Raw genomic sequence first — 14,664 nt, 5'->3', positions numbered from 1 at the left:
CAAGAAAGAACCCTCATGAGGCCTCAGGAAACGGCAGGGGCTCCCTCTGGCCCGTCACACCCTCCAAAAGATGAGCTTCCTGAGGGTCTGGGGCTGCCCTGTCCATCTCTGCCTTCCCACGTGGGGACAGCCGGGCACCTGCAGGGCCTCGCAAATGCTGGATAAGGGGACAGGCAGCAGGTAGAGGAGCAGACGATTTCCAGAGTCCAGGACCCAAGAGGTCAGATACGGATGCCGGCTCAGTCAGCTGGAGATGGCAAACCAGCCCCTCACAAGCCAGGTGAGGCCGGCTGTGGCCTTTCATAGAGCAGCTCTCATTTGCTAAGGATGCCACGGCGGACACAGCAGTTCCCAGCACCATCCCTGCCCAGATCCGTGGCTCCCTGCCCACAGGTCAGAGCCAGAGGGGCCCAGGGGATTGCAGTCCAACGGCCTCCTTCATTCTACAGGTGGTAACTGTGGCTCTGAGAGACCCGGCCAGGCCACCCGACGCGGGCGAGCAGCAGAGCTGTGACCCCAGTTACTCAAAGTCCCACTAAGTGCTGTCACTCTGCCAGACAGGCTCTCGCCCAATTCGCACTCACCAACAGCGACGGGCGGAGGGAGGGACGGACACAAATCGTAGCGGGCTGTATGTTAGAGCACCGCCAGCCGCACGCGCCTGTTGAGCACCTCAAAGGTCCTTAATCCACGTTGAGTGCAAAGCACCCCAGACTTTATTTTAAAGGTATTTTTCTGTACTAGTTTTTTTAAGTTTATTTGAGAGAGAGAAAGAGAGAAAGAGAGAGAGAGAGAGAGCGAGCAGGGGAGGGGCAGAAAGAGAGGGAGAGAGGACCCCAAGCAGGCTCTGCACTGTCAGCACAGAGCCTGACACAAGGGCTTGAACCCACGAACCGTGAGATCATGACCTGAGCTGAGACCAACCAAGAGTCAGACGCTTAACCAACTGAGCCACCCAGGCGCCCCTAAAGCGCCCCAAATTTTAAAGACTTAGTACAAAAAAAGAATTGTTAACCATCTCTGTATTCAGAATGACTACATGATGAAATGATGGTATTTCGGATATCGTTGGTTGAATAGGCTATCTTAATTTCACCTGTGTCTTTCGACTTTTTTTTTTTTTTTTAATTTTTTTTTTCAACGTTTATTTATTTTGGGGACAGAGAGAGACAGAGCATGAACGGGGGAGGGGCAGAGAGAGAGGGAGACACAGAATCGGAAACAGGCTCCAGGCTCTGAGCCATCAGCCCAGAGCCCGACGCGGGGCTCGAACTCACGGACCGCGAGATCGTGACCTGGCTGAAGTCGGACGCTTAACCGACTGTGCCACCCAGGCGCCCCTCGACTTTTTTTTTTTTTAATGAAACTACCGGATAATTTAAAATTACATTGTTGGCTCACTTTCTATTTCTTTTGGACAGTAAACACTTCTCCCCCAAGAGTGGCCCATGAGATTGCATCAGGAACCAGCAACAAAACCCTCCGGCCACCACTCTGAATTTCCCAGCAGAGCACAAGCACACGCTGGCCCGTTGCAGCCGCCTACCCACCACCCTTGGTTAACCAGATCAGTTCCACAAACCCCGGGGACATCCACGGGGTAGCCCCTGGGGCTCAGGAGCAAGAGGAACAACCATCCCCATCCATCCCCAGGGTGAGTCTCACATGACTTAGAGGAAGTCTTCAGGAACCACAGGGCACAGACGGTTAAGGGGAACAAAACAGACCTGGAACACAGTAGCCCCCAAGGCAAGGAACAGCTCTGTGACCCTGTGGGTGCGGCTCTCCACCCTTCAGCAAACGGTGGACTCGTGCTGTGCACCACACCCAGCCTGACCTTCCAGGATGACAATCTGGTCGGGGAACAGAAACAGGCACGGAGCGGACATCCAGAAACTGTCCTCAAGAGCTGTGCACGAAGACTGCTACTGGAGGGAGATACAGACAGTACCAGGGTGTGAAGAGGAAACTGGTTCCAGGAGAGGGAATCGGGGCTCCTTCCGAAAAGAGAATGAGCAGGAACGGAGGACCGGAGGACAAGATGACCTGAAAAATTCAGCCTTGGTGGGGGGGCCAGGAGGAAGGGGCCTCATGAGACACGGTATCTGCAGGAGACCTTGACAAAGAGGAGGATCAAAATTTCAAAATGGAAGGGCATACGTATCTCGAGGAGCCCTGGGTGACGTATGGAATTGCTGAATCACTATATCATACTCCTGAAACTAATATAGCCCTGTATGTTAACTCCGCTAGAATTAAAATTAAAATACGTACATTGCTATCAAAAACGACACAGGAGCTCCTGGGTGGCTCAGTCGGTTGAGCGTCTGACTCTTGATTTCACTCAGATCATGATCTCCGGGGTCGGTGGGGTAGAGCCCCGTGTTGGGCTACTTGGGCTTCTCTCTCTCCGTCTCTCCCTGCCCCTCCCCTCCACCACTCACATGCGCTCTCTCAAAATACGTAAGTAAACTTAAAAAAAAAAAGAAAAAGTTTCAAAAAACATGAAGAGCATGGGACTGAGCGAACGCCCAGCTAATGCTTCAACCAGTAGCCCAGGGGCCTGCCTGCTGTGACCACTGCGTGGCCCCAGGCCACATGCCCACACAGGCGTGCCTCAGCCACACATGGGGACAAGGGGCCTGCGTCCTACAGAACTGACCAACTGAGCACGTGTGGATGCTCTCGGCACATGACACGTCACTCCAGACCCCAGGCCTCTAGGCCAGTCCATGGAAGTCCCATGAGAGGATAGCCCCAGTGGCTTTCCCACCCCCTTCTGCCTAGGTGCACTGAGGGACAAGCGGGGAGGCACTGGGACCTGGCACTTCAAAGCTACCCCCAACCTGCCCCACAGACCACCTATGGGCTTTGAACCACACCAAGAGACCATCAATCCCACAGGATTCTAACAGTTCCCTAGGTGGGATTTGTACTTGTGTTTGTTTTTTTCAAGGAAATGTTAGTATTTCTCTTTTTTTAATTTTTTTTAAATGTTTATTTATTTTTGAGACAGAGAGAGACAGAGCATGAACGGGGGAGGGTCAGAGAGAGAGGGAGTCACAGAATCCGAAACAGGCTCCAGACTCTGAGCTGTCAGCACAGAGCCCGATGCGGGGCTCGAACTCACGGACCGTGAGATCATAACCTGAGCCGAAGTCGGACGCTTAACCGACTGAGCCACCCAGGTGCCCCGGAAATGTTAGTATTTCAATTCAGCACCATTTAAGGGTAAACTCTCTTCCCTGCCCCCACCCCCCCTCTCCCCGGTCTCCCCATTTGAATTATGAAGCTTTTCTTTCTTCCAGCAAACAAAAGAGCGAGCTGAAATGTGGCTGCTGTATCACAGATCCACACCCTTTACGCCTGCTATCTTGCATCTGATGAGTTCGAAATAAGGGAACCGGATCTCTACAAGGACGGAAAAAAGGAGGCCCGTCTGAAGGGGCCTTTAGAAGAACATGCTTTCTGTCAAGTCTGTGAGTTTCTGAATTTTCCTCAAGGTTCTTTCTCCCACGTGGTGGTATCAGAAATGTGCTGGCCTTGTCATATCAAAGATCTAGTCGGAGGCTTCAGTCAGCACTTGACCCACGGAAACCAAATGGCATCTCTCCATCCCTTCCCTACCTACTCATTTATTCAAGTAAATGGTGGGTGGCTCTTCAGGACCACAGTCTGTTCTCTCCATCTTCCCTGGTGAGAGAGCCTTTGTGTCTTACGGCGAGGCAATGTGCCAGCTAAAGACCTTACTTCCCAGCCGTCAAGTTAGCTAAGACTCCTGTTACTAACTTGTAGCTAATGAGATATAAATGGACACTCTTGGAGCCTTCCAAGAGGGCTTCTTTGTCTTTCCATTTGTGTTATCAACACAATGGCTGGTGCTTCAACAGCCATTTTGGATCATGAGGCAACTCTCCTAAGGATACAAGAAAAGTAAGTTATGTCCCTGCCCTGGATTGCCTACCTCCTAACTTTTTAAATGACAGAAAAAAAAAAAAAATAATAAAGGCTCATGTTTAAGCCAGTTTTGTGCTACATTTGGTTAAATCTAAACCCAAGTGATCACATGTTCCCTTCTATACAGCTGGGCTATTCTGTAAACATGATAGAAGGGACTACAGCAACTAGCATAGACTGGCCAAATCTCCCTCAACAGCTTTCTGGCTGCTCACAGCCCATTTTACTACTAATAAGCCCAAGGAACCAAACTTTTGGGGATTCCTAAAGAATCCCAAAGTTCATAGCTTCTTTGTAAGACATTTCATAAAACATTTTCTAAAACCACATTCACAGGCAGGTGCACACGCAAGGCGGGGAGCATTCTATCGTACCCTTGCTAGTAGGATATACTCCATTCAACACTGCTGAGATACGTCTTGGAACCTGATTTCTGGAGACAGGGGGCCCACACCAAATAAGGGGTTCCAAGTCAGTCAGGAAAACAGACACGTTCAGTACAAACTCCAATCCAAGACAGATCATGACCTTAACAGAGGTGGAAAGCGCTATGGGAACACAGGGAAGACAGAATGATTTATCAAAGGTTTCCTAAGGAAGATTCATCCAGGAGAGGGTGAGACACCAGGCTAGGTCATGGAAATACAGGAGGCACCCATGAGTTTACACACATATCTACCTGGGGAGGGCTTACCTCCGAGACAGCTCGTCACAAGGGGGACACGTGACCACCAAAATCAGAAACTGACTTAGCAATCCCACCAAGAGCTGACTATCTGGTTCTCACCAATGTATGAAAGAGGACACCCAGAAATCTTTGGCACGGCCAACACCAACAAGTTTTATCTTCAAACTCTAAAAAAGAAAAAAAAGGCCCTTTCAAACTCTAGTTACGAATATATTACTCCCCGGTGTACACAAATCAGACAGTGGGTCTCATTGCAGAGAAACCCAGTTAGCAAACTGGCTGAGGCTCTACTTAGAAGAGCACCGACGAGGGGCGCCTGGGTGGCGCAGTCGGTTAAGCGTCCGACTTCAGCCAGGTCACGATCTTGCGGTCCGTGAGTTCGAGCCCCGCGTCAGGCTCTGGGCTGATGGCTCAGAGCCTGGAGCCTGTTTCCTATTCTCTGTCTCCCTCTCTCTCTGACCCTCCCCCATTCATGCTCTGTCTCTCCCTGTCCCAAAAATAAATAAACGTTGGAAAAAAAAAATTTTTTTTAAAAATAAAAGAAGAGCACCGACGAGGAAAATGTTGGGGGAGCTGGGTTTTCACTGTCAGACGCAACATAGGAAAATTTGAAATATCTTCATGACTCAGGGATACTAATGACTTTCATGGAAACAGCTCGCTGGAAAGAATTTTAAAAGGCTGCTTACGAATGAATTTGACAGTGACCTTCATTAGACTCTGGCCTGGGGCCAGCTGTGACTATGAAGCACTCACACATATGGTACCCTGTGTCACCAACAAGGCGGGGCGGGGGGCCGGGGGGGCACGAGGGAAGAGGTCCGCCGTGGTTGAGGCTGTCGGGAGAAGAGAGAGGCTGCACTGGACTTCCACCCCGGCCCATATTTGGTCTCAGGAAGGAACAAGGGTATCTGGACATTTACGTGGTTGCAACAAAGGTTCAGAGTAGGAGGAAGTTTACAGACCACCCGGTTCAAGACCTTCATTTTCACTTTTCAAAAGACAGCCCAGAAATGCAAGGCAACTTGCCGAATGTCACACAGCTCTTGAGGCCTGGCCAGAGCCAGGAAACCAGAGCCTCTGACCCCTAAACAGGGCTGTTTCTCTTCCGCCAGGCAGTATCTGCCAAGGTGTAGACCTCTGGCAAGGACACAATCATTGGAGAGTTGGACAGCCTACCTGTAACTAATACACAGCAAGAAGAGCTGCTCAGGGGGCCAAAGATGAGACGGGAATTCAAGCTGTCGTGTGGGACTGCTGCCTCTCACTATGGCTCATGCAGGTGTCACTAACACACCAGCCAGTCAGCTAAGGAAACCGGAAAGATGAAGGAGTCTTGTCACATGGCTTCCCAAAGCCATACTCCAGCTGGGGATGGCCTTAAGTCACAGAGGAAGCCCCCACGATGAGACCAGTCTTGTACTCGACCACTAGCAAACCCCTAAGGGTGGACATAGATGGTTATAAAACAATAATCATAGCAGTTACTGTTTGGGCATTTCTCCTGAGTCCGATAACGTATGAAAGGTGTTCTGAGTACAGTGCCTCATTTCCATCTCAAAATTATGCGATGAGGGTGGTCCAATGATCATCCCTATTTTATAAAGGAGACCAAGGCGCAGAAAGGTTGAATAAATTGCTCCACATCACCAAGGGTGAGGTCAAGGTTCAAACTCTGAGCCTCCATTCTAGATTTCTATTAAATACCACCTGCTGGGGCTACAAACTCCTCACAAAGAGGTCAAGCTAAGTTGGGTCTTACGCCTTCACCCTAATCAAGGCCACACTAGCCACTGCTACACAGATCAAAGAAGGTAGGGGGGTTACCAGGAGAAACCAGGCCAACCACCAAGGGGAGCACGCTGTTCCCCGCTCCCCCCCTCCGCCAAGAGCGGGCAGGGAACAGGCTGCTTCATCAGAGCAGAGCGTTCACAGTGTGGAGCCAGCATGCCGACCATGGGGTCTGGGAGCTGATCCTGAATGCTGGGTTTAACTTCTCCTGCCGCCCAACACCGTTTCCCTATCTGCTGTTGGGAACAACTTGGGTCCCACTCACAGGGAAGCTGGGGTGGGGGCGGGGATGGAAGAGACACAGAGAAGTGTGGGCCCCCCTGGAAGGGCAAGTTACAGAGCAACGAGGTTTCCAAAAGCCGCTGGATACTTGGGCATGAAATGGAAGTGGGGGGCACGCCCACTTCCATCTAAACAGGGTCGGAAAGACATCAGCCTGCTGGGGGGGAAGCAGAGGCTGCCCGAGAATGAGGTCAGCACTGACCCTTCAGCTGACATAAGCCACAGGTCACTGGGGAAAGAGAGGCCTGGCCTATTCCTGCCGGGTCGGTGCTCTGACTGGGCTGGCCCTGAGCCCCACAGGCGCCAGGGTATGGTCGCTGCACTGAGCAACCACCAGGAGGACACCCTCTGTCCCGGCCTTTTGTCTTTTTTTTTTTTTTTTTTTACACTTGATACAATTTTGCCCTTGCCCTTTAGAGTGAATGTTGTATGTGCCGCTGAAAAGAACCCATCTTCCAGCTAGAAGCTCGTGAAGAAAAGTCCCGGATTCCCCTCCAGGCCACCTGAGGAAATCAAAACGTTTGAAAGCAGGATCAAAAACCGGGCTGGCCTCAGGGAGGGAGGCATGTCTGGGATGAACATCAAAGGGGACAACAGACAGCGACAACAGCGGCATCCATTCTCAGTTCGATTCAACCTCTAGAGTTTTGTGTCTATTCCGAGCAATCCCACTCATCAGCAGCTGGCAGTCTGAGTCTTTCCATTCGGAAATTTTCCTCTCCTTCTTCTCCCTTTTCAAACCTCTGGGGGTGGGGGGGTGGCATCTGGGTGGCTCAGTCCATGAAGCATCTGACTCTTGATTTCAGCTCAGGTCACGGTTCGTGGGTTCGATCTCTGTGTCAGCAGAGAGCCTGTTGGGATTCTCGCTCTCCTTCTCTCTCTGCCCCTCCCCTGCTTCTTTGCTCGAGCGCATGCTCTCTCTCAAAATAAACAAACTTAAAAAAAAGTCAAAAACAAACAAACAAAAAACCAAAAAACAACTTCTGTCTGAGCAAAAACTACTGTCTGGCCAGAGGTGGGTGCCGGCCATTTTGACAAGGCCATTCGGCCCCTGAGGATGTTTTGGATACAAACATTTTAATCAGAGTTATCCCAGAGTAGACACATTTTCATTTGAAAGCATTTTCTAGAAAAAAATGCCATTAAGCCCATTTAGGTCCTTGATCATTTTTCAAAGCCAGTGTTCCTAATTTTTTTCATTTTTCTTTAGTCGAAGTTATTTTAATTAGGATCAGTTCTTTCCTATTTCAAATCCATAGGTTCGATCCACTGAATAGTTTCATCCATATCAACCTTTACTAAATGCAGCTTGTGCCATGGAGCTTTTCATCAGTTCTACCCAGTTCAGTTTTCCTGGATCGATTTTGTACACATCTAAGAATCAGTTGAGCATACGGGACAACAATTCTCACTCAGTCCCAACTGTTATCAGGTACAGGTTGAGCCATTATCAGTTAACAGCAAATTGCCTAATACAGGATATAGAGATTCTAAGTTAAGTGAAAGGTCCATGGTGTGTATATCTGAAACCCATGAGGAAGCTGTGCGCAGTTCTGAGAGAGATATAATGGAGGGCCTGAAGCCATTTCAGGGGACAGGCCCCAAAGCTCTTTAACAGATCCCAGGTCAGAGGAGCCTCAGGGGATCAGAAAAATCAAGGTCAAATAGTTTTGCTCTGTCCTGGAGATGAGCTGTTTAATAATAAAAATTAAAAAGCTATTACCTGCTTCAAAATAGTACAGGTAGGGGCGCCTGGGTGGCTCAGTCAGTTAAGCGGCCGACTTCGGCTCAGGTCATGATCTCACAGTCCGTGAGTTCGAGCCCCGTGTCGGGCTCTGTGCTGACAGCTCAGAGCCTGGAGCCTGTTTCTGATTCTGTGTCTCCTCTCTCTCTGACCCTCCCCCATCCATGCTCTGTCTCTCTTTCTCAAAAATAAATAAACATTAAAAAAATAAAAAATAATAATAATAAAACAGCATCTGCATTCCTGCTTTAGATTATAAATAATCATACGTTTAAAAACCATAATATGGGGCACCTGGCTGGCTCAGTCAGTTAAGCCTGACTTCAGCTCAGGTCATGATCTTGCAATTCATGAGTTCCAGCCCTACGTCGGGCTCTGTGCAGACAATTCAGTCTGGAGTCTGCTTCAGATTCTGTCTCCCTCTCTCTCTGCCCTCCCCTGCTCTCACTCTGTCTCTCTCTCTCTCTCTCTAAGAAACCTGAAAAAAAAAATTAAAAACCCATAATGAACCTGGAGGCTACGACGTGACTAGACCTTGGGTATGGGAAGGCCCAGCCAACCCAATAGTGTGCGGTGACTTAGTTTCCGGCCGGATGATCCCCTACTCCCCGTGGTCACGCAGGGCCTCACGCTGACCAGGGGTGGGTCGAACTCAAGGGTTTCAGTTGGGGGCTTTGGGGAGGTTCCTCCAGGATTGAGCCCACCTTGTCTCCTCTTCTGTGCTGGGCATCAGCCCGCAACTCACCTCTGGACGCAAGCATACGCATCCCAATCAGACCAAAGGGCTTCCGGATCCACTCGTGTGCCCCTTGTCCCTCTGCTTTAGGGTGGCACCATTGTCGTCCTACCGAATCTCCCAGTTCAGCCAAAAGCTCCCGGCAGGAGGAAGGCACATACCTTGTACTTCCCCAGGCCACCAGGGGCTACTTAGTCCAATTCTGCAGGTCAGAGCTGGTCGGCCAGCGGGAGGTCTCTGACCCCTTCACATACTCCTACCCCATTCAACTACCAGCGGATTACGAAACCTGCTAACCATGAGCGGCACCTCCCTGCAGGACCCCAAACCAAATCCTTTCTGTGGGTGCAGGGACACGACAGGTGCCTAGCCGTCCCCACCCCAGCTATCAAGGCAACATCCGTGTTCCTCTACGGGCTTCCTCTTGCTCTCGCACACATGCTGGCTGGGCTGGAGCAGTGTCCGCTGGCTACAGAATTACAAAGCGGCAAGGTCTGGGGCCAGGCTTGAGGCAGAGGCCCGAGGCAGAGGCCGGCAGCAAGGCTCAAAGTCAAGGCCCACGTGACCCAACACGGTCCCAGGAGCCACCACCACACCTTGATCCCTGGTCCACAAACCACCGAGTCTTCGGGCTCAAGGCAATGGAAACGGTGTAAACCAATCCTTTTACTTTATGGAAGAAAATTCAAGAGCCTAACAAGTTAAAATGGCCTGCTCGAGGGCGTAAGTCACATACCCCATCTCTTAAATTCTTCAAACGCGGAGGGTTTCCCCAAATTCAGCATGGCTGCACCTTCCTCTCTGCAAGTCCACTCAAATGTATTTCCCTCCCCGCCTCGACCCCCACACTGTCATTCCCAGGACCCAGGAAGCATCGGCATCACCCCGTCCCAAGGCCAGATACACACACACACACACCAATCAGGGAAGCCACGTCCTCCTTCCCAGGGAAACACGACGCAGACCCGCGCCACAAAAGGCCACGACACGTGGCCTGATCACCGCCCTGGATTCTGAGGGAGTGAAGAATGCTGTCTGTGCTGCAGCGCGGGGGCTGGGGGTGAACCAGAACCCCGCACGTGGAGAGAAACCTCGTACTCTGTAACTACATGACAGTCTTTCTCCCACCAGTCAGCTGCTGCCGTGTATCCTGTGAGGATGGAGAGGCCGAGAGGTGGGCGTAGGAAGAACTGGGGTGTCAGAACTGGGGACAGCATCTCCCTCCCTTCGGCCACAGCCGGGGAGCCAAGGGCTAGAAGCCATGAGGTGCCCCTGGGGCAAAGCTCTGATCCCCTACTTCTCTCCTCTTCCCCTCCGGTGGAGAAGCCAGGTGGCTGGTCGCCCTCACCCCTCCCCACCCCCACCTCCGCTCGGCCCCCTCCCCCCCCCCCCCAAGGCATAGCTCTCTCTACCGGCAAGTGTGCACACAGCTGCTGGCACTTCCAGGGGACTTCCCTCTAGAGATACAGTGCCTCGAACAGCAAAGGGGACAAATGGGCCCCCCTTGCAACTCTCCAACCCCCAGGGACCCCAGCTCTTAACAGACCGCGGTAGCGACAAAAGAAACGCTCCAAAGCCCTGCACAGAGCTGGCGCTGATTCAACAGGACAGCTGGGCCTCCGTGAGGCAGCACACTACGTCCAAAGAACTGGGAGCAATGGGGTCAAATCCTAGCACCCACAAGGGCCATTGTCTTGCGTCTACAACCTTGAACAAGTAAGTCATCAGACTCCTGAGACGGGAATGCCAAGCATTCTGTTAACTCCCAGGGAGCTATGTTTTCAGTATTGAGGATACACAATCACAGCAGGACTCACAAGGTCATTCTGGAATGCAGTGTCCGGCTTAAACAGGTGCAAACGGTCACTCAGCAGGCGAGCTGACCACCGAACTGTTTCACTTTTGCCGTCATTTTTACTGCGCATGTTTGCGAGTTTCCCAAAATAAAAAGTTCACAAAATTGCTTCTCGGTGCCCTTCTCAGTCAGCTATCACTTTGCTATTTATCTACCCCATAGTTCTTTCTATCCACTCAAAACTATGTCACTGGGTTGAGCAATAGCAGAACACAAGGGCAAGGGGAGACCCATACTGTCCAGTCAAAACAGAACAGCTGTTCCAGGTCAGGTGCTTTAATAGTGAGAAAAACTTTTGATACAGCTGGGGAAATCTGAAAAAGGACTGGGTACTAGAGAATATTACAAGAACTTTAATTTTCTTTGGTAAGAACATGTGATCTTTTACAAGTTTTTATCTATTAGAGATAAAATACTGAAGTATTTACAGTAGAAGTGATAGGATATCTGTGACATTGTAAAATATGAAAACAGGGGCGTCTGGGTGGCTCAGTTGGTTAAGCGCCTGAGTCTTGATGTTGGCTCAGGTCAGGATCTCATGGGCGAGTTTGAGCCCCACAGAGGGCTCTGCGCTGACAGTGCGGAACCTGCTTGGGATTCTCCCTCTCTCTGTGCCCCTCCCCCGCTTGCTCTTTCCCTCAAAAATAAAAATAAATAAGGAGGAGGTGGAGGAGGAGGAGGAGGAGGAGGAGGAGGAGGAGAAGGAGAAGAAGGAGAAGAAGGAGAAGAAGGAGAAGGAGGAGGAGGAGGAGGAGGAGGAGGAGGAGGAGGAGGAGGAGGAGGAGGAGGAGAAGGAGGAGGAGGAGGAGGAGGAGGAGGAGAAGGAGGAGGAGGAGGAGGAGGAGGAGGAGGAGAAGAAGAAAAGAAGAAAACAGGAGAGTGGAGAAGACGTGATTGGCAAGATGTTAGCTGCTGGGGATGCATACAGGGGGTTCACTGACTACTCTCTCCCTTTTGTATATACTTGAAACATTTCATAATAAAAAATGGTGAGGAAATGTTTTTTGAAGGCTTGCCTATTTACCTGCCACAGAATCACAAAACTCAAGAAGACACTACTCACCGAAAGGATAGAGAAACCAAAGACATTTGTCAAAGGTTGTCCTCACTAAAGGCAAAATTTAAGCGAAAGAATAAATAAAACCACAGAAGAGTAAGACTGCCAAGGAGGGAAAGTTAAAGAGTCAGAATGCTGTCCAAGCGAGAGACAAGTTTCCAAGACTGAAAGGGCTCCTGATCCCTCAAAGCCCATCCTGCCCATGTGCAACGTTTAAGTTGCATCAAAACGTGGGGATCCAACACTGGCCCCCCAACATCCTGCTAGTGGCCAAACCACTCGAGTGATCCAGAAGTTCTCATCTCTCTGTCTCTTCTGCTATGACTTGAAGCCCTCAGCTCTTTCTCCGACTCTGGCAGAGACAGAGAAGAAAAATACATGTACCCACTGGCAACAAAGCACACGTAAGGCGGGCTGAAACCGAACTGCAGGCATCTGGCTAAGTCCTGTCCCTCCCTGCGTCTCTACTGCCCTGGGAGAGGAAGGACAAAGGAGCTGGGGCAGGGTGTTTATTCAATCCTGCTGTGTGCCAGCTGTCCCCCGTCACGGAATCTATCCTATAGCCCCTGCTGGTTAAGTCCTGTTGTACCCATTTCACATCCAAAGAAACGGAGGTTAAGAGAACTGACCCAAGGTCACGTGCTAGAAAGGACAGGAAACTCAAACCCAAGCCCTCTGACTCCAGTGGCCCAGAGAGGAAAAGCATAAACACAGAGCCCTGTATTACTCACTTCTCCAGCAGGGACACTTCCAAAACTGATTCCCTAGATCCGGATGAGAAATCACAGGACCCCGGGGGCCACCCTCAGTCCGGTAAACAATCTCCACCACACCATCTGCACACCAACTTCACCGAGCACTGTGGCCAAGATGTTTTCTCTGTAGAGCATCCAGAGGCTTGACGAGCCCTGCCCAAGCTCCCCTCCCCTCGAAGCTCTGCACCAAGGAACAAACATGCCCTAAGGGAACCTCAGCAGATGTTGTCCAGCATCGGTTCTTACCCAGATTATTTTACAAGCTTTCCAACTCGTCTCCTAGCTTCCAATCTCATATAGCCATAGAAACTCCGCACGGCATCCACGTAGTCTCACACAATAGCACTTAGGACACCTGGTCATCTGTCCAAAGTGTATATTTGATGATGTCACTCCCTGCCTAACACCCTCCCCACCCCAACACCACCAGCCACAGCCCAGGTTCTCACTTCCCATCCACCCAGTGATGCCCGACCACTCACCATTCCTTCAACGCTCCTCGCTCTTGTATGTCCCATGCCTTCCGCCAGCAACACATGCCCTTCGTCCTTGTCTCCACCTAGGGAACTCCTATTCATCCTTTAAAACCCATCTCAAATACCCCATCTTCTGTGAATTCTCTTTTCACTGCAGCTTGCTGGACTCATGTGTTAAACAATCATATCTTCTTTCTTATGACACTTCATAGGCAAAAAAAAAAAGTCCTTGCCATCCTTCAGCCTCTTCCTTGCAGTGAACAGTCCTATTCTTCTAGGACTTACATGTTTCCCTCTTTTCTCAACCTCCACTGATTAATTTCCCAACACTTGATGGAGAAGTCATTCAGGTCGACCCGCACTGCCCAAAAGCAGCTGGGTACGTGAAAGTTTGCACAATGAAACCTTCCTGAGGGCAGGAAGTACGGTTTATACCTTACCACTCACAAAGACCAGCACAGAGATGAACACACATCCCCACCCAAAGCTGCTCTCCCAGGCACTCTGGTTATACTGTCCACCCCTGGCTCCTGTATCCCATTTTGCTAAGGAGGGCCATGATCCCACTCTGCTGACATAGGCAGGAAGACTAATTAGCAGCCTACGGTTGACTGGTTCAGGAGACACCCACCATTCCCAAAACAATAAAGACTCCAACTCCTTCGAATCACATTCAGATCACTAAGAAACTAACCTAAGGTGATACAGACAATAAAGGACAGAGTGACATCATTAAGCGCACCACAGGGAGTCTAACTCTCTGGATTCCAGAGCCATCCAGAGCTCCCCTCGTCCTCCTCCTCGTTCCCCCACCCCCGCCGGCTACACATGCCACATGCCGAACTTTCACAAGCTACCTGTGCTCCGCTTGTCTCCATTTGGAGGCTGCTTTCTAAAACGACTAAAATAGGGGTGCCTGCGTGGCTCAGCAGGTTAAGGGTCCAACTCTTGATTTCAGCTCAGGTCGTGATTTCGCAGTCATCGTACCGCACCCAGAGTCGGGCTCTGGCCTGAGCACAGAACCTGCTTGGGATTCTCTCTCTCCCTCTCTGCCTCTCCCCCACTGGAGCATTTTTGTTCTCTCTCAAAAACAAGTAACATTTAAAAATAAATAAAATAAATGGGTTCAAAGTCATGAACATTCCTCCTGCCTCGGAGACAAGAAATAATGAATGGGAGTAACTGTTGACGGCCCCTTCCCTGCCAGCTGGGATCCGTAAAAAGAAGTTCTCAACTGGAGAGCCTCCTTGTATCAGCCAGCGCTGGTCTCCCATGAGCCACCGGTCCACAGCTGCTGGGCCTCACTCCTGCAAGGCTGCCATG

The 14,664-nt window shown here is 50.6% G+C and overlaps 1 protein-coding gene and 1 long non-coding RNA gene across 2 annotated transcripts in view; both read right to left on the bottom strand.

Annotated features, from left to right (window-relative positions):
• SH3BP5 (SH3 domain binding protein 5) overlaps window positions 1-14,664 on the bottom strand; it is a 77,495-nt gene that overhangs the window by 16,931 nt on the left and 45,900 nt on the right. The gene's annotated exons all lie outside the window — the stretch shown is intronic.
• On the bottom strand, window positions 8-3,002 carry LOC147577156 (uncharacterized). The gene is made up of 2 exons (XR_015239967.1): window positions 1,347-3,002; window positions 8-1,109 (listed from the first exon to the last, which is right to left on the bottom strand). It is a non-coding gene; the product is annotated as an uncharacterized LOC147577156 (long non-coding RNA).

This window comes from Puma concolor, chromosome C2, assembly GCF_028749965.1.
Source record: "Puma concolor isolate L17-30 chromosome C2, mPumCon1.1.hap2, whole genome shotgun sequence".
NCBI classification, from domain to species: domain Eukaryota; kingdom Metazoa; phylum Chordata; class Mammalia; order Carnivora; family Felidae; genus Puma; species Puma concolor.
Note: the sequence above shows the minus strand (reverse complement) of the source record. Positions and strands in the feature narration are given on the sequence as shown.